The 25507-nt window shown below is 38.3% G+C and overlaps 1 long non-coding RNA gene across 1 annotated transcript in view; it reads left to right on the top strand.

The window, feature by feature from the left end:
* The window catches only part of LOC309811098, a 62237-nt gene that overhangs the window by 17182 nt on the left and 19548 nt on the right, over window positions 1-25507 (top strand). Inside the window, exon 2 of the long non-coding RNA XR_014295102.1 lies at window positions 14381-14491. This is a non-coding gene — a long non-coding RNA (uncharacterized lncRNA). The remainder of the gene's footprint in view (window positions 1-14380; window positions 14492-25507) is intronic.

Raw genomic sequence — 25507 nt, 5'->3', positions numbered from 1 at the left:
TAGTGAATTTGTGTAAATATGCCTGTAGAAAGCTACTCTGGTTTTGGACTGAAAGATAGGCACATTTTAAATATTGATAGACACAATCAAATTGGTCTCCAAAAAGCATAGATTCCATTCTTGAGGCATTGGGAAAATCTGAAAAGGATATAGGTTTGTTTTCTTGTGAAGAAATTAATAGGCTAAAAAAAAAAGCCCCGTTTTATTGTGTTTAAAATGTTGGGGTAGAGAGTTATATTGTATTGAGAAATTGTGTTTTAAAATTTTGAAATTGTGGCTTCTTATAGGTTGGTAGTGTTGTTACTCTGGGGTAACAGATGTTGGCCAGGTGGAGAGTAGGAAATGTATTTTAGATAGAAGGAAGAGCAACTGCAAATATACAATATAAAAGCAAAAATCCAAATATTCAACAATAGAGATGAGATTAGATAACTTGTATACATCCATACTTTGGATAATGAATGAGGTAGTGCTATAGATACTGACATAGGAAAGATATTATGTTATTGAGGGACAAAACACAGGCGATATCCTGTGTTCTTGAAACAAACACTCAGTGTGGGTGTGTGTTTGCCCACACAAGCTTGTATGTGTGCCCACAGAGAAAAAGTGTCTGGAGGGTACAAACCAAAATGTTAACTGTGTTATTCCTGGGAAGTGAGTGGTTTGGGGTTGAGATATAGAGATTTTTAATTTGATATGTCAATACCTCAGTTTTAATTTTTTTTTTTTAAACAGTCAACCTGTATACATTTTGTAATGAACTATTTTCTAAAGAAAAAAGAGAATGCGGTATGTGGAAGCACCGTGGGCTGCTCTTAAAGTGCATTTGTTAACAAACGTGCAGGAGGCATCGGAACATTTCTTACGGCAGTTCTTTACTAGACTTATACAAAATAGGTAAGATTAGATTAATGGTTTTCTAACATTTCTAGAGACATGGAGTCTGTTGTTTAAGCTCAATCATAGGCAGAATTCCTGTATGTGAAAACGATGAAAGCAGAGTCAGTTGGTAGAAGCTGGGAGTGAGGGGCTTCTCTCGGTGTTCCCCTCCCCTTATAATCTTTTGACAGCCCCTAGGGCTCTGCTGAACACAGTTTAAAATACACTGGTCTCTTCCCGGGATGCTTTTGATTTAGTCCTTCCTGAAGGTCAGAGGGATATACCAGCTCTGTGATTCTAAAGCACAGAGAATAAAGAATGCCTACAGGTAACCCCGGAATCCTCTCTTGCTTTACAGAAAACACGTTTTGAGCAGGAAACATTTGTGTCATGTAAGATATTTCCAGATATACAATAGAAGAGAAACATTTTTTTTATTTTGCATTTCTTGGCTTTGGAGTCTTATAATCCTACTTCTTAAATTCCAAGCCCTATGATCTATGCCCTTTGTATATTCTGAAGGTGACTAGAAGAAACATTTTTTTTATTTTGCATTTCTTGGCTTTGGAGTCTTATAATCCTACTTCTTAAATTCCAAGCCCTATGATCTATGCCCTTTGTATATTCTGAAGGTGACTAGAACAGTTTTGTTAAACCAACAAATATGGGTTCTATAAATGTCTGGCTGCTCTGCCAATCTTAAATGTAATGAGACAAATAACTTAAAAAAATAAGACATTACTTTGTATTTATCTAAGAATGTGGCTTTTCCGGGTCCAAGCAACTGAACAAAGAACTACATTTTAAAAACCCATGAATAGTATTTAATAGTGACATTTAAACCAATTTTTTAAAGAATTATTCTTCTTTTAGGATGTCACATAATTTTATATTTACTGTTTTGTGCCTAACATTTGATTTCTGGAGTTATTTGTAGTACTAGAAGCACAATTTCTTAATATCATACACGTATTGTTATGTTTAACTTGTTAATAAAACTTAAAAGTTATTTTCATATAAACATGCTAGTGTGTTTAAAATAATAGAGAAAGCATATTATTACATTTTATTCACATAGACCCAAGTTTTTGTTAATGGCTTTATTTATTTTTATTTAAAATGTGTGTGAGTGTCTCTATAGTAGAGGGAAATAAAACAACCATAATAGAGAAGATGAAAAAAAAAAATCTTACGTCCCCACAAGGTGGTACTGTGGTTCTTTTACTCTTTCAAAAATCTAAGCATAGAATTGATATTTCTCTACTTGTTTTCCTTCCCCCAACATTTTACGAGTGATCTTCAATTAGATTTTAATAAAAATGAGAAATAATTTCAAAGGAAACTTGATACTTTTCGGTTTGAGGTAACTGGCAAGTAATCAAAAATTCTCTATTTAGCTTTAGCTTTTTTCTTTTAAAAAAATTCTTATACAAATTTTGGTTATAGTTTATGGTATTTTATTTATACTCTTTATACTATATATACTATGATAGTGTAGAGTGGTTTTTTGAACCACTCAAGAAAGAATGTATTTTCAGGCATTATAAAGAAATAATGTATTTTCAGGCATCTTTAAAATGTTTCAATAAATGAGCATAAATGCAGCTCATTTTTAGGCAATTCAGGTTTTAGGCAATTCAGTTTCCTCTCTCTTCTAACCACTCAATAAGTAAGAACTTGATCTAAATCGCGGTTTTATAGGTAAAAATTAGAGAACATGCTTAAAAAAAACCACTTGAGTGTATCTTGTGCTCTTTTTACGCTGTATCTTTCAGCGTATTTGAAGATTAAAAACTATGTTTACATATAAGTATGGAACATCATGTATGAATTTGCTTGTCTGTTAGTAAAAATTCAAGACGAGTAATTCAAGACTGGGTTCCGGTTTCAGCTTCCAGGTTCCGTTCGCGGGTCGTTTGGGGACGGTTGCTGAGCCCTTGAATAGATTTCTGGGCCCAGCGTCGAGGACACAGTGACAAAGAAGCCACCGCAGCCCCTGCCCTCAGGGCAGCGGTGGTCTCAGGGGTCCCACAGAGGAGAAATTTAATGGTTGGAAGTAGGGCGAGGGGACTTGTTTCTTGAGACTGTGTTTACACAGTAAGCCGAGTCCTTCCTTGACTGCCCGATTATTTGGGGTGGCCCGGGGAGGGGGCCGATGGAGATTATGGGCATTTGTCTTGGGGAGCTCAGGGTGTAGGAAGTGGAAACAAATCTTTGATGAATTTGTTGACTACAATAATGAGTCTGCGAGGAAAGGGAGAAATGAAAGAAGAGAAGAAAGGATTCTTCGAGAAACTGGGGAGACAAAACCAAGGGAAAACACACGATGAAAAATGATAGTAAAAGCCAGAGAAAAAATAAGGCAGAACACAGGAAAGAAGAATCGGAATCAAACGAAGACGGGGCAGGGCACTAGGAGCTCGAGGCTGGGCATCCATCCTTTCATTTCATCCCACAGGGAGCCCGCGGAAACAGCATCTTCGGTCCCGCTTAATGGGTGGGAAAACATCGACCTTAAAAGGCTGGGTAACCGCTCAAGGTCACCGCGCTAAGTGGCAGAGCCAGGATTCTCACCGCTCCTCGACCGGGATCTGGGCTTTGGCCGGATCGCGCCGGCCGCCCGGGAAAAAGGACTAGCAGGGCTGGTGACGCGCGGCCCCGGGCCGGGCTGGAGCCGCCGCGCCGGGAGCGCGCCGCGGAGGTGGCCGGGCGGGGAGCGGTCATTACCTCCCCAAGCAAGAGCGCTTCTCAGGTGCGCGGTCCGGGGCCTCTAGCCCGAGTCTGGGCAGAGGAGTGAGAAGAGAGCGGCCCCAGACCCCGGCGAGGTGAGAGGCGTCCCATCCCTTGGCTCCCCGTTGCGCAAAGGCTCTTCGTGCATCGCACTCAAGGTCCCCTAGCCACGCCATCGCGGGGTGCCCCCCTCTCGCGGCCTGCATCACTGAGGGCTGCGGGCTGGGGCTGCACGGGGTGAGTGCTGAGTTAACCACACGCCTCAGGGCTCAGGAACCCGGCGCGGACGACGGTTCCCAGCGCCGGGGCTCAAGCTCCGCGGTGGGGCGGCCCTGTCAATGAGGCTTGACTCAGACCCGAGGAGGTCGCTGGTATTTACCAACCTAACGGCAACTTACGGGCATATACACAGATACATAAGACTAGGGACGTATGTACCTCATAGGGGGTAGAAACAAAACAGTCACAAGGAAGAATAATACCCAAACGGTCTGCACTGTAAATGGATGCAGTTTTATGTTCTGAGCACCCTTTTCGATGAAAAGCTCCTGCCAATCCTTAGTGATTATTCAATGATTATTAATTGACGAGACACCTTTCACCTGAAAATGGCTTGTCTGCATTGTCTTCCTTCGCAGAGAACTGCGAATTAAAGTTTCTTTGTTAGAGAGAACAAAGAAGAATCCAAATTATTTTAAGGAGGCTTAACATTTGACTTGGCAAACCGTTTTGCTAGAGATCAACCTTCGCTCTTTGACTCGCCCCCTCTCTGTCACAGCCTCACTGCAGAGCTGTCTCTGCAACAAGGCTAATGCTCCGGCAGGTTTGTGCCCGCCCCCCTTTAGAGATTCGAAATTTAAAGTTAAGAGGACATTTAGAAGCCTCATAATACAGCCGTTTACTTTCACACGGAAGGTAGGCGAGGCCTGAAGAAATTAAGGCCATCTTGTAAGTTGGTGCCATAGTTGGGGGCCGGACCCCACGCCCCGCCCTGGCGCTCCCCTTTTCGGTCGGAGTGGTGGCCTGTCGGCTCCCGTGGCATCGCTTCACCTGGCCCCGCACCCTACCCTCATCCCCCTTCCTGGGAGCCCAGTAAAAACTTACTTCTCGAGTGTCTGGAGAAGGCAATGTCTTCTTTTCATTTTAAAAATTATTTTCTTTTGCTGTCAGATTCATTCTGACATAGATCAGGGGTGGAAAAGTGTGTGGTATAGAGTCATTAGTAAATCCATCTCGTTTTTTGTTTCATTTGACAGCAACACATTAAATTAATCCCTGTCCAAAAGAATCACATTAAGGGAGCTGTCAATGCTAATCCCCAGCTCATTGTTGCTACCTAGCTCAGGGTTGACTTTAATAGGTCGCGCTGACATTTGTTTCTTCAGAGGCACATCGGTGACTTCATCCAGACCCAAATCTATTCTCATCAAAAGTGGAGTCACCCGCAAGTTTTCTCAGACCGTGAATTCTCTGGGCTTTCTAGCTTAGGGTTTGGGCTCTTGTTGGAAGTGTTGCTTCACATTTTTACCTTAAACTGAGTAAAGATGGTTATAATAATAAAAAGAAAGGTAGACTCCTCCTTGAGTAAAAACAAAAAGCTGATTAAAAAAAATTTTTTTTAAAGTAGGATGATGATAGTTCTACTTGTTTTTAGCATCCTATATTAGCTTCTACAGTTGTCTATAGACCTGATTGTATACAAACGAGATTTAAGATAAGAAAAAATTAGAAAAAAATAAAATGGTTGAAGACTAGATTACATAGACTAATAGAAGGGGAGAAGAGGCAAGGATGAGAAAACCTTAATAGAGTAAAAGATCTGTAGAAGAAATGAAAGAAAAAAAGGGAATTTACTGGTAAAGAAGAATAACATCTAAGCAGTAATTTGGATAGGAAGAATATAAGCAGTACAAAAACTAGGAAAAAATACATTACAATAAGATTAAAACATTTCTTTAACCAACATTTAGAAACTATGATTATAAAGTGTTTTCTTTCAATGTAATCTCTTTGCCTGTCTCTCCCCTGTCTTCTGTGCTCACCCCCTGCCTCCTGCACATTGATATAGATTATCCAGCTTTGTGCTTATGACATTTATGGATTCCAGATCTGACAATCATATATTAGCCTTTGTCTTGGCAGCTAAGAGAAAGCAGAGGACTGATCCAATCTTAAATCATTTAACCTGTTCTTAAAGTATGCTTCCCACCTGGTTATTCTTATTTTCATAGAGATTTGGCAAGGTTTTTAAGATGAAATGGGAGCTAAAAATCGAGAAATGGGCGTCCATTATTTAACAAACTTATATTGAGTGATTAGTGTGCAAATACTACAGATTTGCTATATCCATATATACCAGAAAAGAATTACGAATATCCTGTTTTTAACTAATTGAACCATACTTTTTTCATACTGCAAAGTGATACTGTAAATCAAGTGAAAACTCACCTCTGCCTCGATATTTTTTTTCCTGAAAATCTGTGTTTTCAAGTAGGTGTGGCACAGTTGAACCTCTTACTCTCAGGATTTTAGTTATTTTTATTTTATTCTACTTTTATCACAGTTTTCATTTCCTTTTGCTCCCTTAACCTCCTCAGAGTTATCTCTGGACATAAAGATTTTAAAGTTACTTTCATACAATCCCTGTAAAACACAGTTTCACTGAGTTTTTTATTGAAGGCAATTTCATTTATTTGAATGATTGAACAACTGAGGTTCATTCAGAGAAAATAGGCCAGGGTTTTGGTGGTCCAAACAATAAGACTGCAAAGGATCAGTAAGAAAAGAACTATGCATGCATTCAAGAATCTCCAGACAAATGCCAGGAGTGTGAGGAATAAGAACTTAGGTTCATATTGCATCAGTGGATTAAGACCTAGTTGACATTTTAGAAATAGGTGGGTTAGAGCAGACCTGAATGGAATGCTGAAACTCCAGGGACTCCAAACTTAACAATGCCTTGTACTCAGCACAATGTCTTGTACACAGTAGGCACTCAGTAAATAATCTTTACATCAATAATGAATGTGTATACAACACCTGCATGGGGGAGGGAATACAGGACTGGATGAATACAGATAGAAAACAGGAGAGAAGGCCAGAGATGGCAGAGCTGGACTTCGTTAATTGTAGAAGTGGGCATAGTTGGTGGTGCTTTGCTGGGTTGCAGTGACTGAGGAGCTGGCTCTGTGGGGATCAAGGCAGAGGGTAAAGCCAGGAGACAATGATGAAGTGGATATGAGTACTTATCCCTTGGAAATGTATTCATATGCACTGTTCACTGTATTCATGCTCAGATAAGAGCTTTGCCTTCAAGGAATATGTATGTCAAAGGAAAAATGTATGTGTGCAAAGTTGGATAATTCACTATGTGGAATGAATGATGTTGTGTCAGGAAATGACTTTCAGTGATGGAACTTCTGAGTGTACCTCATGGTTCCCCTCTGTGTGGTCTAGAAGAGCTCCTCCCTCTCTTCTCTGCTGGATGGGGGAAGCAGGGAATGCCCTATGACGAACTGTTGGTGGTGGATCCCAAGGCCACTGGTAGAGGCTTGGCTGGGATCTGGGGGGTGTTGTTGGTTTGGTGGTGGCTGCAATGGCAGTGGGGTTACAGTGTGGGGAACTTTCTGGTAGAGCAAACACCCCGTCATTCTCTGTAGTCTCAGGCCATTTCCTAATACCCCCTCCCCTCCACCAACCCCCTACAATTACTTTCTTCACTGGCCTAAGGGTTGGTCTGCCTGTTTTCCTGTTCCATGTCTGTCTCAAGTGCTTTTTGTCTGGGTTTTCTTCATCTGATGGTGGAATAGAGCCCTTATTCACTGCTTTTGCCCCATCTCCCATCTGACCTCGAGGCAAACGAAGCATTTTTGGTTTTTAGAAAGGATTGTTTTTATTAGTAATAATGGGAGTGGAGGGCACAAATAGAGGTGAAAGGGTACCCCCATTTTTCTTTTCTTTTATACACGTAGATTTTTAGGGAAACACAGATATATAAATATAGAAGGACCTGAGTCAGAGGCTAAGTTTCAGACTCCACTTCTCTAGACATTTGTCACGGGAGTTGGAGTAGATGTCTGGGAAGAACGGGCTTCTGAGAGGATAGTGAAGATTTGGACAGGGGTGAGGGCACTGCCAGCGATGTCACAGCTTAGACCGCGTGAGGTAGCGACAGGGAAGAGGAAGCCAGCTCCGGGGCTTTTTCCTCCGCTCAACTCTCCTCACTTGCTATTTCTTCTGAACCACAGGCTCCCCTCCCGGGACAGCAGGGAGCAGGGTGAGAAGTCAGACACGCAAGACTGTTTCTAAGTGTTGATCATTTTCTCTGAGCTCTTGATGGCCTCTCATTACCGACATTTGTCATATTTCTGTGATATTGTTTTCTGGGTTAATAGACCAGGCTGTGGAATATAAAGAAGACCCAAGGCGGGAGAGAAAGGAGCTGTTTGAACTTATATACTTTTAGTTTTGTTCTATTGCTTCTAAGCCTTTAGAAAAGACTGTAACTGACAACTACAACCCATTTTCAAACTTAATTTATAACTGTGCAATTTAGGTAGAAAGCCCCTGGGCAGGTATGGTAACTTTTTTCTGTGCCTGCCAGGGTACCAAGCACATTGAAAGCATTTAACAAATAATGATAATAATTTAAAGCAATGGGAGCATTGGGTGTATAGGGAGATAAGAAACTGGAAAACTGGGGCCCACTAATAATTAATAATGTCTCAGGAGGTGGTCCCAATGTTTTTGGATTTTAAATCCCCTTGTTCAATTTCTTGCTGGAGTGAATTCCACACAAAAAAGAATAATCTTTAATTTGATACTTAGTCACTTCAGTGTCCTGCCCTGAGCTGGCCAAGATTGCATATTCTTATGAAAATATATGCATTCATAATCAGTCTGATAATGTTGCTTCCCAGGGCTTCTAAATGCAAAAGCAAGCGATCCTGTACTCAGATATGTGGCTTCAAAGTCATAGGATCATCTGAGAAGTTTGCGTTTCTCATTTTTCACTTCTTATTCTTGGAATTGAAAGGAAAACAGCACCATGAAAACTTCTAGTTAAATACATAATGAAACAAGGCCCGGCACTGGCAGGTTAAGACTTCACCAGGAATGAATTCTTGTCCTTTTATGTGATAGGCTGAGTCGACAGACATTTTAATAAAAGGACAGGATAACTCGAGTATACCTTTGATTAATGCTTGAATTACCAGTGATTTTGATGCCCCTTGTGCTCACATCCTGAAGATTTGGAGTCTGCCTTTATTTATGTGGGTTAAGATATTTAGAGACCATAGGAAAGGCTACCCTAAGGATAGATCAGAAAGAATGCACAGGGTGTCTTCCATGCCTACCATCCCTTCTTCCAGTGTGTTCTTTTCCTATGTCTGGTGCATTGCTTAGCACCAGCCTTGGTTTGGTTTAGACTTTCCTTCTCCCCGTATCAAAGCTTGTGATTCTTTGCTTTTCTGAATTGACTCTACTTCATCTTATATTCTACTTTCGTAATATTCTTGAATCGTTCCTCTCCTCTATATCCTCTTTGCCATGGTCCAATTTTGAAACTACACTATCTCTTGTTTGAATTACTGAAATAGCTTCTGGAGTGGTGCATTCAGCCTGGTCTTCCTATAGTCCATCGTTTGCCCTGCTGTTAGAGGGTTTTTTGTTTTTTTTGTTTTTTGTCTTCATCCTAAAACACAGGTCTGCTTTAGTTTCTCCTCCAGTTAAAAATTTTGACACCACACCTCCTTCAGCTATTGGATAAAAATCATATTCCTTGGCAAATATGATTCCTTGGAATCATATTCCTTAGTACTTTGTCATCTAGTTCCTGGCTATCTTCCCAGCATCATCAAAACTTCCCGCCCATGGATCCTTATACATGCGTCTTTATATGGGCTGCTTTGCTTTATCCATACCTTTGAACATGACAGTCTGTCTGCTTGGATTGCATTTTTCTCTTTGTTTCTTTGGAAGATGCTTACCTTTCCTTCAAGACTCACCTTGAAATTACCTTATTGTGTTAGAGATGGCGATTATTTCCTCATCATCCATACATTTTTAGAAAAAGAATCTATTCTTGGATTAGGGTAGGATTAGGTCAGATTCTCTTTCTAAGGAATTGATATGGGGATGGAAAGAGAGAGTGAATTAGTTGGCTGTGGGTGTTGGATGAGTAAGGTCTTATGGGCTCAAGGGTTGATGTGGTCATATGTGTAAGCCAAGAGAGCTGATCTGTAAGGAAAGGTAGTAAAATGGGCAAATTGCAGGGAAAAGCATGTATAAGTGATGTGCAAAAAATAGGGAATGAGTGGTGAGCTGTCTTGGTTCTCGTTGGCTTGTCAATTCCTATTGGAGTCCCTCTTGAGGCTGCAATTGCTTTTTAGACACTTTTAACTCTTTATGCTAATACCTTCTTTATTTAACTTGACCAACTGAGTTTCTGTTCCTTGTTATCAAATGATACCTTATTAAGATTCATCACGTACTAGATAAAATGATTGTGTATATGTCCGTCTTCCCCACCAGACACTGTTTTATTTATTTTGAGATTTCCAACAATTAGTCTCACTCTGGTAGACTGACAATACACGTTTGAATGAATGAAAACTAAGCTCATTTTTTCAAATCCTTTTCCAACAAAGAGCTTATGAAATTACAAAGTTGGTGTTGCTATCATAGTCGACGATAAAATGTTAGGTCTTCCAGTAAATATTAATATTTTACTAAGGGCCTTCTGAAATCAATCATTTGAGGTACAGGAAAAGCCATACAACTGAGAATTTATCAGTATTGGATTTCATGGGAGGTATTTTTGGAGCCTTTCAGTGTCTCTAAAATTGTAACATACCTTTGCTCGGGGCCAGCCGCAGGAGGAACTGTCTGAGGGACAGAAGGACTCCTGCCCTGCAGGGACTTCGTAAGTGGGAACCGGGACTGGGACCTCACTGCCCAGAACTGCATTTGCTTCCTTCCAAATGGTTTTATATAAGGACAGATCATCCAGGAAAAGCAGAAATAGTCTTAGTGAAACCAATCAAAACACCAGGTTACTTGAGGTAATGTCATGATTGGGAAGTTCATTTTGTGAATCAGTATGTTGCTCTTTAGATATTGTTGTCTCTAATAATACATTCTCCTACACTTTCTGTGTTGGTGTTACTGATCAAATGACACTTCACAGATGTCAAATAAACCTTCTTTTCTATGGCATGCATTAAAGAGAATGTTTTCATATTATATCTGAGACTTCCTTACAGGAAATCAAGTGGAACGGATCATTGAAATTAGCCTGAGATGAATGTTTCCCTTCCTCAAATTTAACCTTCCAAGATTTTTAGGTCATATAATTCTTGATCTCCCCTTTTAATCGTGAGAGGTACATTTTCACCCTCCTTTCTTCCCTCTTTACAGTATTATATTATTAAGCTCCCCCCTTTTTTGGTCGGTTAAACCAGGGACGTGAAACTGTCATTTCTCAAGCTGCCATACTCTTTAACTGGCATTTCTTTTGGGGCAGATACCTTTGAGAACATCAGCCTTAACCAGGACCAAACGCCTGTTTAACACAAGGCTTCTTTTAGACAAATCTTTAAACAGGGAATGCATCCTTCTTTGTACTATTTCTGGTAAATGGGCTGGCACCAAAGCCTAGCTTTATTTTGAGGACTTAATATATAAATTCTACTTGTGGTTTAAGGTGGTGTTCCTTTTAACGTTAAATATAATTATAATAAGGTAGAGGTGCAGCGTGGGCATGCTGTTGGATAAATACTTTAAAATGTTAGTAATGTGCTAAATGAAGATGTTATTACTTCTCGGGTTTGATATTGTCATTCTGTAGTTATCACGCAATGACATAGGACTCTTCCAAATCTATTTTTCTTCCCCATATTTAAGAAGTTCAGTTAATATTTGTTTAGGAGCAATTGCTCACGAGGCTAGGATTGGAGACTGGTCAGCTTTTTGGGGAAGCTTAATTTAATGGTTGAGTTTAAGGAAAGGGGCGAAGCTCTTCCTGCTTGTCCACTCCCCACACTGCCTCACATCTAGTGGAGAGACGAGGGAGTGAAAGCATGTAGGGAGGAAGAGAGGAAGAACCGAAGGAGAATGAGGGCCCAGCTCCAGAGAGGTTGTCATGCATTTGAACAAGTGAAATAAAAGTAGCCCTCCACATATAAGTTCAAACTGTTTATTTAAACATAAAAAAGCCATCAAACTGTGTCATCTTGACCAAAGCTAGTAGCTCTTTATAATATTTTAGACTTTATTTATAGAACATTCGAATATTTCTTTCCATTTATAACCAATATATTTTAACAAAACTCCTCATATTTTATGTGACCTCAAAGGCCATCTAATTTATTTTCCTAATTGTACAGGAGAACTGCTGAATAATCCATATTATAATTAGGGTGATTACATACTTTATGGTCCAAATCTGGACACTGAGAGTAAAAGAGGTTGCTATTCATAATCCCCCAGGGCAACAGGTATGAACTGGGAAACTAGGATTTATGAGCACCTTGATTATAAAAAATAGAGGCTAAGATTGCCAGGTGGTTGAGTCATTAAAATTAGTTTTAATTGCCTTTTTAGTGTTCTGCCATTATGACTGAGGGAAAAAGTTAAATAGGCCATTCTAAAAATAGCTAACATTTTTTGATCACTTATTATGTACTTAGCATTATTCTGAGCATTTTATTTACAAAAATATGATGAATCCTCACAGTAACTCCATGAGGTTGCTACTCTCTTCCCTATTTTATAGAAGAGGAAACTAAGATCTGGAGAGGTTAAATTACTTGTCCAAAGTCAAAAAACTAGTAACCAAGAGAGCTGGGATTCAAACCCAAGTATTTTAGCTCCGGAGTCCACGTCTCAATCATCACCTTATTCTGCCTCTCATACATCCAGCATCCATGGTTGTGGAGGCAGGTCTTGAACAAGCATTTTGTAAATATAATCTAAAATTGCAAGATGTTATTTAGCTTTTTTAAGATAATAAACTTTTTTTTCTTTTAGAGTTTATCACTGTACTTGACCATTTTGCAAAAATAAAATTTTTCCATCTTGCTATTAAAATAAAAAAGAACCCTCCAGTTTTAAATTAGATGGGAGATCAGAGGTTATCTAATTCAATCCCCTTCTTTATAGGGTGAGCAATCAAGGATCAGCCTCTTTCATGTATTGTGTAAGTTCCTTGGGAACACAAACAGAACTGGAACCCAGGTTTCCTGTCCCTCAAACTTCAGCCCTTTTAATAATTTTGTATTCACTTGAAATAAGAAAAATTAAATAACATATACCGAATACAGAATGTTCCCTATAAAACTAGCGCTGAAAGATAAAAACAGAAATATAATTCAGGAAGATGTATTTTTTTCTCTAACAAAATAACACATTCCTGTTATGCACACAAAGTACCAGCCAAAATCAGCAAACTGCATAAATAATTCTAAATTCTAATTTTGCTTCTGTCACTGTCTTTGTGCAGTATTTGGTAGGTCAGTTCGCCTCAATGACAGTTACCCCATGGTTATAATAGGAAAAATAATGTCTTTACTTTCTGAGGCAGGGAAAAGGCTGCCCTTTTTTTTTTTTTTTTTTTGCATTAACAGTTGGAAGGGACTTGCAAATTCCATGTTATGAGCATGCTACCACGTTTTGATAAGAAGCAAATTATCTAAAGTACTAACAATAATGGTTAAACAAGGCAGAAAATCTTTAAACATTGTAGTCTGTGTTTATGCCTTTGATTTCAATTCTGTTCTTCTGGATAGACAGAATTAAATAAATTTTCTGTATATATGTTTTTCTGTCTTGACCAAATTCTTGTTAGAAATAAATTGTGTTGTAAAACTACAATAACTTTCCTGAATTTAGTAGGCGAAGCTAAATCATTCAAGCAATTTCTCCCTGAATCTCCTTAGCTCAGTGGACTATTGCCATTGGTCACATTAACTGGGTAATGACTACATTTCCATTACTTTGTTATTACAGCTGAACCAAAAGTAAGAGAGCATGTACACTGCGGGTAAACTGTGAAAAAATAGCACTGTATTTAACTTTTTCAGTGTACATATGTTTATATTTTTTAGAGATTGGGGCAGACTTTCATTTAAGGTTAGAGAAGTAAAAATGAAGAACCAAAATAATCTATTTTGGACTAACAGATTTTTTAAATTAAATGCTTAAATTATAATATTAGAATAGGTATAACCCCAATCTGTATTTCAACTTCAGCAGATGCAAGACTTAATTATAGATATCATTAAAAATATTTGTTGCTTTTTTTTCATAGGAACTAACACTTAAATCTGTTTGACAAGGTCTGTTTGCTGTACCTCGTTTGCATTATCTATCTTACAGAATAAACAAAATGCATATTTTTCTTGTTATTTATTAAAGACATATCCATTTTAATCTTGAAGGCATAGGTTCAAGTCAAAGAAGTATTTATTGAATAGAAATAAATATTCCTGGCAGTTAGTAAGTTGACACTTCTTTTATGGTTCTGATTATATTTTTATTTCAACCATTAGAGGGCACATTAGTTCAAGAAAAATTAAACAAAAAGCACAGCAACAAGAAGAAAATAGGCTTAGAAGTGGTAGGCAGAGAAAATTTATGTATTTAACTATGCTTATTTTCACTCATTTTATTGTCCTTTGCAACATAATTTATTAGTTTTTTAAATCTGAAAAGAATTTAAATGCATATAGTTTCATGTAAGAAATAACTCCTCACTTTTTATTGCTAGCTACTACTAGAAGAATGACGTTGGCCTAGTTGAATTTGACGAGGTTGACTATTATGTGACCAAGAAGGACATAATAAATCATGACATTTGAAGAACATCCTGAGTTCAAAGGTATGTACGATTAGGTTATTATGAAGTAAGTAAATACTAGTCCCTGGTCTCGTAGTTATTAAAAAAAAGGCACCTAATTGTGAATGAATGCAGCTTCACCGGCAAGTATTTATAACCTTTACAATTTGGTACAAATTACAGAGAGAACAATGGATGGCCCCAGAGTGAACACAGGGCTTTATTTCACTAGAAAGCCTTGACTGGGGTCATAAACTGCAAGAGGGCAGGCCCCTCAAGTGGCTTATGAATGACTGCGGAGTCTCAGAATGAGTTCATTTGTTTTCAATCTACAGCAAACTGTTATTATTTCTAATGTTCAGTCTTTTGCTCTAAGGCTGCAGGTTTTTAATCTATAGAGGCTGAAATAGATACTAGCTAGTATTTAACAATAATGCTTATATTATGTTAAGTGAAATGAATGCTTTATATGATTAATTCATTAATTTAGTTAGTAAAATTAATTGAGCACCTACTAACTTTCAAGTCCTGGCCTGGGTTCTAGGGAATAAAGACAGCTTAATACATTGTCCCAGACTTGAAAATATAAATTTTTTTATTGCCCTGTGATTTATGAGAAATAAATCAACAAATAACTGTAGCATATGATAACTTTATATATTAGTGGGAAAATAGGAAAGATTTATCAAACCTATTATAAAAATATTTTACATTGTATTTTTAAGGGAACAGAGGGGTTAGGCAAAATCAAAATCATTAGTATATACTATCTTCAGTGTAAGACTGCAGAACTTCTCTGGTAATATTTTTTTCTCAGAGTCAGTTATACAATAAATTGTAGTAATTAGTAGCATAAAACAAGGTAATAATGTAATTAAAACCAAAATATTTACTTGCTATAGAAGATACTTCTATGCATCTTAATTCTGCTCCTTGCAAGCTAATAATATTCTATAGGAATTTCTGTGTGGCTTTTACATCTGGTGGTTGTGGAATTAGCATGTACAAAGAGAGCTCAGAATTATGCTTTAAGTATGATTTGAATGATGATTTGAGTCTGAGCATGAGTTGTCAACAGAATTGTGAGCTGGGGGAAAAGAGGTAAGAACTGTTAGTGGGATAAAAAGTATATTTACAGTCACTTACTTTAAAGTACCTTTTGTTTTAAAAGAAGTAATTAATGTTAGGAATTAATTGGTTTAGATTCTTGATTTTAAAGTTATCTCTTGGTTGCTAAGATGAAGCCTTTTCAAAATTACTACACAATATGCAACGAGAGGAACATTTCGATTGAAAGGTAGAAAACATAATTGAAAAACTAGCTTTTGAGTGCCTGCTTATCACCCTAATTGATAGCAGATGAACCTGAGGAACTAACTGTTGTCGTTCAATAAAAAAAAAGTATTTAGCTGGATTTCACATTATGTTGCATAGTTTCCTCTAAAAGCTAAACATTATTGCTAATGTTTTGATACAATACTAGGCTTTAAGTGGAGCCTGGTATGCATTAATTATCATAAAGCAATCATGAAGTCAAAAATTATATGAAAAAACTAGATCCAGGTATAGCATCTAAAAATCTTTTAAGGTTTGGGTAACCAAATTAGGGCGTTCATAAAATTCATAAAAACCATCCATAAAGAAGGATGTTTTAGATGTATGTTTACTGGTATAGAAAACACAGTACAAAACAGGCTATATAGTATGAGACCCACTACTGTAAAACAAAAAAACCCCAAGATATATAAGAATGGAAAAATCAGAAAGGATATACGCCAAATGTTAACAGTGGTCATCTCAGGCACTGGGGTTATGGAAGATTTTCTTTTTTGTTAGGCATATAATTAGAATATGTTAGTATTCCAGTCTGCCTAATGTTTACTTATTTTTATTTTTATTTTTTTTAGCGGTACGCGGGCCTCTCACTGCTGTGGCCTGTTCTGTTGCGGAGCACAGGCTCCGGACAGGCAGGCTCAGCGGCCATGGCTCACGGGCCCAGCCGCTCCACAGTATGTGGGATCTTCCCGGACGGGGGCACGAACCCATGTCCCCTGCATCGGCAGGCGGACTCTCAACCACTGTGCCACCAGGGAAGCCCTGCCTAATGTTTAGCAGGAAAATCTTCATATGACTTTAGAATACAACTATGTACTCTTGCAGATATTTAGTTGGTCCTAACATATATTTACAATTCCTATTTATTCATTTATCCTGTTATTGTATTTACATATTTTATTATAACAAGTATTAAAACTTTAACTAACATTCAGAAAGAATGAAAGGCAAGGAAATAGATCCACATTTTACCACATTTTGAGTCTGCACATGAGGAGGATGATAGACCTATAGGTAGTGGTTGGTCAAACCAATCACTCAGGACAGAAAGTGTGACTTTCCTTTAAAGAAAGATGATGGGTCAGCTAACATGCTGGCTGCCTATTTCTATAAGGCTGTATCCCTTTGAGTGAGGAGAAAACATGGTCCAATTGTTCTGCTCAAGGAGAATATATTTTCTGATTTCTATTTAAAAGAAGAGTAGCTTTTGGCAGGTGTATTTTCAGGGGCAATGTTCACATTAGTGTGAACAGTCGGATCACTCATACAAAACTCAACTGAGACAGGTGGATTTGCGTGGAGGTTAAGCAGGAATTTCCAGCAACAGGAAGAGCAGAATTAACCTCTAAATTATTTAGTTGAGAAGAAACACAGGCTGCCAGATATACATATGTATCATAGTGCTCTGGGGCATCTGTACTCTAGGTCAAACAAAATCAAGCTATAACAGAAAAAAGATTGCTTTGCTAGTTGGGATTAATAGCTAATCACAAGGCGAGCATTTAATAAGTTGTTGGAAGTAAATGTTATAAAATCACAGTTTAAGGGAAGAAGTTATGTTTCTGGAGACACAGTAGTAAGCTCCTTTCTTCCCTTTCTGATTAAACGAGATACTCTAGTGGAGTTTTATTTTCTCTGCTTCATAGCCAGTCTTCATTCTGACATGTGTAAAACAGCTTTTAACTACTAGTGAATAATCAATTTTCTGTCACAATTTTATTAACAGTAAGTAATTAATCAGTCTCACAATTTTATTTAGACTGTTGGTTCAAATATCCGGCTGTAATTTTTTTCAGCCCAAATGAAAATTTGTAAACCATGTTTCAAATTGGTGCTGTGACTGATGAACTGATTTTCTTGAGAGAGAAAGCTTAGAAAATTTTCTAATTAGTGCTAAGACCTGATTTTCTGTGGCTCACTGCTTCATGTATTCCACTTCTTCACATTATGCTGTAGGAAATGTCTTTAGAGGTTGGTGTTTTCTATTGATCTCTACAATTGTCCTCAGTAATCTAGAAGTTAACTGTTCAGTGCGTTTTCAAGAATGCGCTGGAGCCTTGAGTCAGCACACACTCCTCTCCACCGAGCCCAGGGGCAAAGATTCTTGTAGCCCCTCATTGGCTCCAAGAGTTAAGAGTGGGATGCCCGGACTCCAGCTGTCAGTTCATTTCCTCTGTGTAACTTTCCTGTTCTTTCAGCCTGCAGTTCACACCTTAAAAGCCTCTTCCCTTATAAGCTGAGAAGGGATTTGTGCAGCGTGAGCTTACCTGAGAAACTAAAGATATCATTAATTAGAAAGGTGCTTCTGGGCAACAGGAAATTTTTCACTGGAAAGGTTTCAAATCTAAGAAAGTAATTAATTTCTCTGTGGAAAAAGATCACATTTTTCTCTTCTGATGTCCTTCTTTACTGCAATTGAATGGTTTAACGCTCGACAGAGGGAATAGGACTCCTCTCTCATTAACCCTCACAGTTTGGCTCCCTCTTTTCTGTCTCTTTCCTCTTCCATTTCAGCAGCAGTGGTGCCTTCTAGGGATTTGGGGGGACATTTTATTTTCTTTTCCTGAGGAAGAGTTAAGGAATGTAACACAGTAAGTATTTTTCTTAATGTACATATACTGTCAGAAGGAGTTTTTAAAAATGAAATATTCCTGTTTACTAAAAGAAAAATGACAAACTAGGAAAAATAGTTACAGTAAATATGATAAAGTTTTGTTAAAAGGAAAATGACAAGTTGCAAATTTAGCTGCAATAAATATGATAAAGTTTTGCCATCATAGGTGTACTATGATGATCAAATTATGGGGAAAGGACATTGGCTTATATTTCAAAGAAGAAACAGATCTAAAATCCATTGTTATTAATAATCAAAAAATTAATATTGAAACAAGGTACATTACAAAAGTTTATGTATTTAGGTATGTATGTGTCATCATCATCATTATCACTGTCATCTAGTGTCAGTATGGACTCATGAATTCCTATTTTATTCAATAGATTATAATTCTTACTGTAATTATTTCCATCTCAAATTGACCCAGATTGGGTCAGTGGGAGGCCCTTCAAGCTGGCTCTTGTGTTTTTTTTGACATGCTTCCATCATTTTTTTGAGTGCTTTCTTACTTTCTGGCATAAAAAAGATGTTTAAGGCTGATCTTAAATTCTTCCTGCCCCAGACCTGGAATCAGTATTTCTTCAAGGAGCTCGTGCAGAACTTGTGTGTATTTGTGTATTAGAAGCCATGAGCTCTTGCTGAGACCTCTGCTTTTAATCCAAATTCACAAGGCTCTTTACTTGCCTTTCTTCATTCTGTATTTACCTGTCTCTTCTGCACTGAGAACTCTGGCTTCTGGCAACATCAACGCATTTGCTCATTTGCTTATCCCTTCAACGCACATAAAATAGTTTAAGAATTCATACACCTTTGCCACTACAAAAACAAACCTACTAAGATGAGGTCCAGATTTGTTTGCTGTTCTTTTACTCCATGGCTGGTGTTCAAAAGTAACTTTGGTTAGTTCTTTAATTCTCCCACAGTATGCTTATATTGTTTAAAATACTTTTTGGATCACTTCTTTCTGTTTGCATTTAATTTTGTTGTTTTCCCCATCTGTGTTGATTAACTTTTATTTTTTTGGCTATATAGAATATTAACATGTTTCCAAAAGTATACAAAAAGGTATAATCATATATACTCAATCCCTCCTCTATTCCTTTCATTTTATTGCCCCAACCTCTTTGTAGGTAACTAATTTCATTGTTTTCTATTTTATCTTTTCTATAGTTTTTCCAAAAACAAGCATATTCTTATACGTTTCCTGCTTTCCCTTCTTTCTTAGACAAAGGCAGTATACTGTATACACATTTTTGCACTGATATGAAAATCACTGCATATCAGTTCATAGATATTCTCCTTATTCCTTTTCACTGCTGTGTGATATTTCATTGCATTTTTGTACCATAGTTAATTCATTCAATCTCTTATGTTTGGGCTCTTGTATTTTTCAGTTGCAAATAATGTGGCAATGAATAACCTCATATTGTTGATGTGTAACTTCTTGGTAAAAATAGTAGAAATGGGATCATTGGATTGAAAGGTAAATGTGTTTGCACTTTTGTTAGATACTGTTAAATTCCTCTCCATAAGGGTTGTATCATTTTGCATTACTCTGGTGTTGTATGAGAGTGCTTTTCTTCCATAACTTCATGAACAGAGTATATTGTCAAGCTTTTGAATTTTTGCCAATTTGATGGTAAAATGGTAGCTCAGTGTAATTTTAATTTTCATTTATTTAATGAGTAAAGTTGAACATCTTTTCATATGTTTAGAGTCATTTTACAATCTTTATTTTTTTGGTGAATTGACTGTTCATGTCTCTTGCCTACTTTTCTGTAGAATTTTTGTTCATTATTTTCCTCACTTCTTTTTATATCAGAGATATCAGCCCTTTACCTGTGATATATGTTATCGATTTTCTTCCCAATTTGTCATTTGTCTTTTGATTTTGTTTGTGATATTTCAAGTCGAGCAAATGTTTTTTAAAATTTTCATGTAGTAAAAATATCAATTTTTCTTTATTGCATCTAGGTTTTGAATTATTATTCGTTAAGTTTTCCCCTATAGCAAGATTATAGGGGAATTCGTGTGTTTTCTTCTAGTGCTTATGTTGTTTCATTTTGTTTTAATGTATGTTTCAGGAATGGATTTAATTTTACCTTTTCATTGCCCCAGTAACTTGAGATACCACCTTTATCATATACTAAATTTCCATATGTAGCTGGGCTTGTTGCTGCACTTTTTATTCTGCTTAATTGGTCTGTCCACACATCAGTAGTACACTCTTGTACAGTATGTTTTAATATCTCGTAGGGTTAGTACCTTCTCACAGCTTTTCTTTTTCAGTGTTTTCCAAGTATTCTTGCATGTTTATTTTTCCGTATGAACTTTAAGAGTCCCTTGTTTAGCTCTAGAAGAGAATTTGTAGGTATTTTTATTGGGATTGCATTAAATTCATAAATTAAGTTTAGGGGAGAACTGACATCTTGATGATGTTGAAATGTCCTAGCCAGAGCAAGGGATGTCTTCCACTTAGGAGTGCTTTGTAGTTTTATTCATATAGGTTTTGAACATTTCTTGCTAAGTTTGTTCTCAAGTGTTTTATCGTTTTTGTTGCTGTTGTAAATGGGGTTTTCTTTTCCATCATATCTTCTGTTTATTATTGTGTATAAGGAGGTTGCTGATTTTTGCATGTTAATTCTATGTATTCCTACCTTGATTAATTCTTTAATTTTGTGAGATAGTTTTGTCATTGATTCCCTAGAGCTGTGTAGGTATATTAAAAAGTCGTCTGTGAGTTCCAGTTCAAGATGGCAACATAGGAGGCTCCTGAACTCACCTTTTTGCTGGCACACCACGTCTACAGCTATATATGGAGCAATTTCCTCTGAAAGAAATCCAGAAACTGGTTGAGTGACTCCTACATATGGGGTAAAAAAGAAGATATTTACATTAGGATGGATATGAAAGGCTCAGGCAAAGTTATGCCACAAACCCTACACCTGGCACAGGGACAAACAATCAGGAGGGAACTTACAACTCCCAGCTTCTCCCTGAGGAGTGAAGGGTTTGGACCCAACATCTAGCATCCCAATGTTGAAGACTTGCACCTGAGGGACAGGCCCCCCAAACATCTAGCTCTGAAACCCAACAGGGCTTACGTCCATGAGATCCACAAGACTATAGCAAAGAAATAAACAGTTATTAATGGGAACACAAGGACTCGGTATGGCTATTCCCCCAGGGCGCAACACAGAAAGAGCAGACAGAATCACCTATCTTCCAGTCTGCCCCTGAAAGAGGCCTATTTACACACTTTAAAAGCTGCTGCCTGAGGGTCAGGCTCTAATTTAGCACACTGGATTATTATTGTAAATGACAAATAAATAAATAGTAATTATTATAAATGATTATGATCCTCCCCTGAGACCTGGGAGGCTGGTGGGCACTGTCTCCACATTCTCCCTCTGCCCTGCTCCAGGTCACTGGTGTCTCCCTGGAAGGAGCTTGTGCACACCTCTGGTGACCTAGCTTTTATGGCTGCAGGTCAGATGATGAAACACTTGATAGTGCATCTCTGGTAGCCAGTAGGGCTTGTGGTCATGGACCCCACAGGACTATAGCAAACAAAAAGTTCTTAACTGGCTATCCCCCCAAGGCTCAGTGCAGAGAGAAGAGACAAAAATGCCCAGCCCCCAGTCTTTCTTTAAAAGCTTTTGCCTAAATGTCTGGCTTCCCATCAGGTGCTGACTGATATCCTCCCCTTTGGGACACTGACAGGTCTTGGCCCAGCTTCAACTTCTGGGAGTTCTAAGAACAAAGGAGGCAACTTGAACAATCACAAAGGTTCGAGAGACAAACAAGAGCTAGGACCAGGTTATAAGTTTCATCTCCTACATAAGACCACTGCATCAAGATGGAGAGGTGACTATTTTATCTAATGAACAGAAACCAACACAGAGAGTCAGGGAAAATGAAGAAACAGACAAATATGTTCCAAACAAAAGAATAAGATAAAACTGCAGAGACAGGCCTTAATGAAAAGAAGATAAGTAATTTCCCTGATACAGAATTCAAAATGATGGTCTTAAAAATGCTCACTGAGAGCAGAAGAATGCATAGACAAAGTGAGAATTTCAACAGAGGTAGAAAATGTAAGAAAATACCAAACAGAAATTACAGAGCTGAATACAATAATTGAACTGAAAAATTTATTAAGGGGTTTAAACTATATTACAAAGCTATAATAATCAAATCAGTATGGCTTTGGAATAAAAACAGACACATAGATCAGTGGAACAGAATAGAGCTCAGACATAAACCCATGAATATATGGTAAACTGATTTTTGACAATGGTGCTACGAACACACAATAGAGAAAGGATAGTCTTTTCAATTAATAGTGCTTAGAAGACTGGACAGCCACATGTAAAAGAATGAAACTGGATCCCTATCTTACACCATATACAAAAATCAACTAAAAATGGATTAAAGACTTGAACATAAACCTGAAGCCACAAAATCCTAGAAGAAAACATAGGAGGGATGGACCTTCAAGATGGTGGAGGAATAAGACGTGCAGATCACCTTCCTCCCCACAAATACATCAAAAATACATCTACATGTGAAACAGCTCCTACAGAACACTTACTGAATGATGGCAGAAGACCTCAGGCTTCCCAAAAAGCAAGAAACCCCACATGTACCTGGGTAGGGTAAAAGAAAAAAAAAACAGAGACAAAAGAATAGGGATGGGACCTGTACCTTGGGGAGGGAGCTGTGAAGGAGGAAAGGTTTCCACACACTAGAAGCCCCTTCACTGGCGGAGATGGTGGGGGTGGGGGGGAAGCTTAAGAGCCACGGAGGAGAGCGCAGCAACAGGGGTGTGGAGGGCAAAGCGGAGAGATCCCCGCACAGAGGATTGGTGCTGACCAGCACTCACCAGCCCGAGAGGCTTGTCTGCTCACCTGCCAGGGCGGGCGGGGGCTGGGAGCTGAGGCTCGGGCTTTGGAGGTCAGATCCCAGGGAGAGGACTGGGGTTGGCTGGTAAACACAGCCTGAAGGGGGCTAGTGTGCCACAGCTAGCCGGGAGGGAGTCCTGGAAAAGGTCTGGACCTGCCTAAGAGGCAAGAGACAATTGTTTCAGGGTGTGCTAGGAGAGGGGATTCAGAGCACTGCTTAAACGAGCTCCAGAGACAGGCGCGAGCCGTGGCTACTAGCGCGGTCATGAGATGCTAAGGCTGCTGCTGCAGCCATCAAGAAGCCTGTGTGCAAGCACAGGTCTTTATCCACACCTCCCCTCCTGAGAGCCTGTGCAGCCCGCTACTGCCAGGGTCCCGTGATCCAGGGACAACTTCCCCTGGAGAATACACGGAATGCCTCAAGCTGGTGCAATGTCACACTGCCCTCTGCCGCTGCAGGCTTGCCCCGCACTCCGTGCCCCTCCCTCACCCCGGCCTGAGTGAGCCAGAGCCCCCGAAGCAGCTGCTCCTTTAACCCCCTCCTGTCTGGGCAAAGAACAGATGCCAGAGGGCGACCTACATACAGAGGCAGGGCCAAATCCAAAGCTGAAACCCAGGAGCCAAGCGAACAAAGAAGAGAAAGGGAAATTTCTCCGTGCAGCTTCAGGAGCAGCGGATTAAATCTCCACAGTCAACTTGAGGTACCCTGCATCTGTGGAATACCTGAATAGACAAGGAATCATCCCAAAATTGATGTGGACTTTGGGAGCAACTGTAGACTTGGGGTTTGCTGTATGCGACTGACCAGTTTCTGATTTTTATGTTTATCTTAGTTTAGTTTTTTTTAAAGCATATTTATTAGAGTATAATTGCTTTACAATGGCGTGTTAGGTGACAAAGAAGACATCATAAAGTTGCATAAAGTAGAAACATTGCAAACAACACACACTGACCAGAATGCAATAAAATTAGAAATGAAAAATGCAATTAAAAATAAAGGCCTTCCAACCTAGAAACAATTTTTTAATTTTATTAAACAACTCATTGAAAAAGTGAAAGAAAATATAAACAGAAATTATCAAACTTCTGAATAATGTAAAAATGAAAAACTACATGTGACAGAGTCTGTTGGATATATTTAAGGTAGTGATCAAAAGAAAATTCATACCCTTGAATACCTACATTAATTAAAATAAAAGAATAAAAATAAATGAATCTACAATTTAAAAAGGTACAGAAAGAATGATGAATAAACCAGAAGTAAGCACTAAAAAGGAAGATAAAGATAAAAGTAGAAACTAAAGATGCAGTGAATTGGGGAAAAAAAAGATCAAAATTTAAAAATCACAGTTCTGGTTCTTTGGTAGAAATTGACAAATTAGACAAACCACTAGTTAAATTAATAAAGGAAAATCAAGGGTTTTTTTTTTTGCTCTTGAATTGTATGAGTTCTTTATATATGTTAGATATTAATCTATTATCAGGTATGTGATTTGCAAATATTTATTCCCATTCCAGAGACTGCCTTTTCATTTTGTTGATGGTTTCCTATGCTGTAAAGAAAATTTTTAATTTGATATAATCCCACTTGTTTATTTTTGCTTTTGTTGCTTTTGGTGCTAAATCCAAAAAAACCATTGCCAAAAAGTGATGTCTACAAGCTTACCTCCTATATTATCTTTTTTTTCTTAACAACTTTATTGGAGTATAATTGCTTTACATTGTTGTATTAGATTCTGCTGTATAACAAAGTGAATCAGCTGTATGTATACTTATATCCCCATATCCCCTCCTTCTTGCGTCTCCCTCCCACCCTCCCTATCCCACCACTCTAGGTGGTCACAAAGCACTGAGCTGATCTCCCTGTGCTATGCGGCTGCTTCCCACTAGCTATCTATTTTACACTTGGTAGTGTATATATGTCAATGCCACTCTCACTTCGTCCCAGCTTACCCTTCCCCCTCCTCGTGTCCTTAAGTCCATTCTCTACGTCTGTGTCTTTATTCCTGTCCTGCCCCTAGATTGTTTAGAACCTTTTTTTTTTAGATTCCATATATATGTGTTAGCATATGGGATTTGTTCTTCTCTTTCTGACTTACTTCACTCTGTATGACAGATTCTAGGTCCATCCACTTCACTACAAATAACTCAATTTCGTTCCTTTTTATGGCTGAGTAATATTCCATTGTATGTATGTGCCACATC

Source organism: Mesoplodon mirus (assembly GCF_964341445.2).
Source record: "Mesoplodon mirus genome assembly, chromosome: 10".
Classification (NCBI taxonomy): Eukaryota; Metazoa; Chordata; class Mammalia; order Artiodactyla; family Ziphiidae; genus Mesoplodon; species Mesoplodon mirus.
The sequence above is the reverse complement of the archived record's forward strand: the minus strand, read 5'-3'. Positions and strand labels throughout refer to the sequence as shown.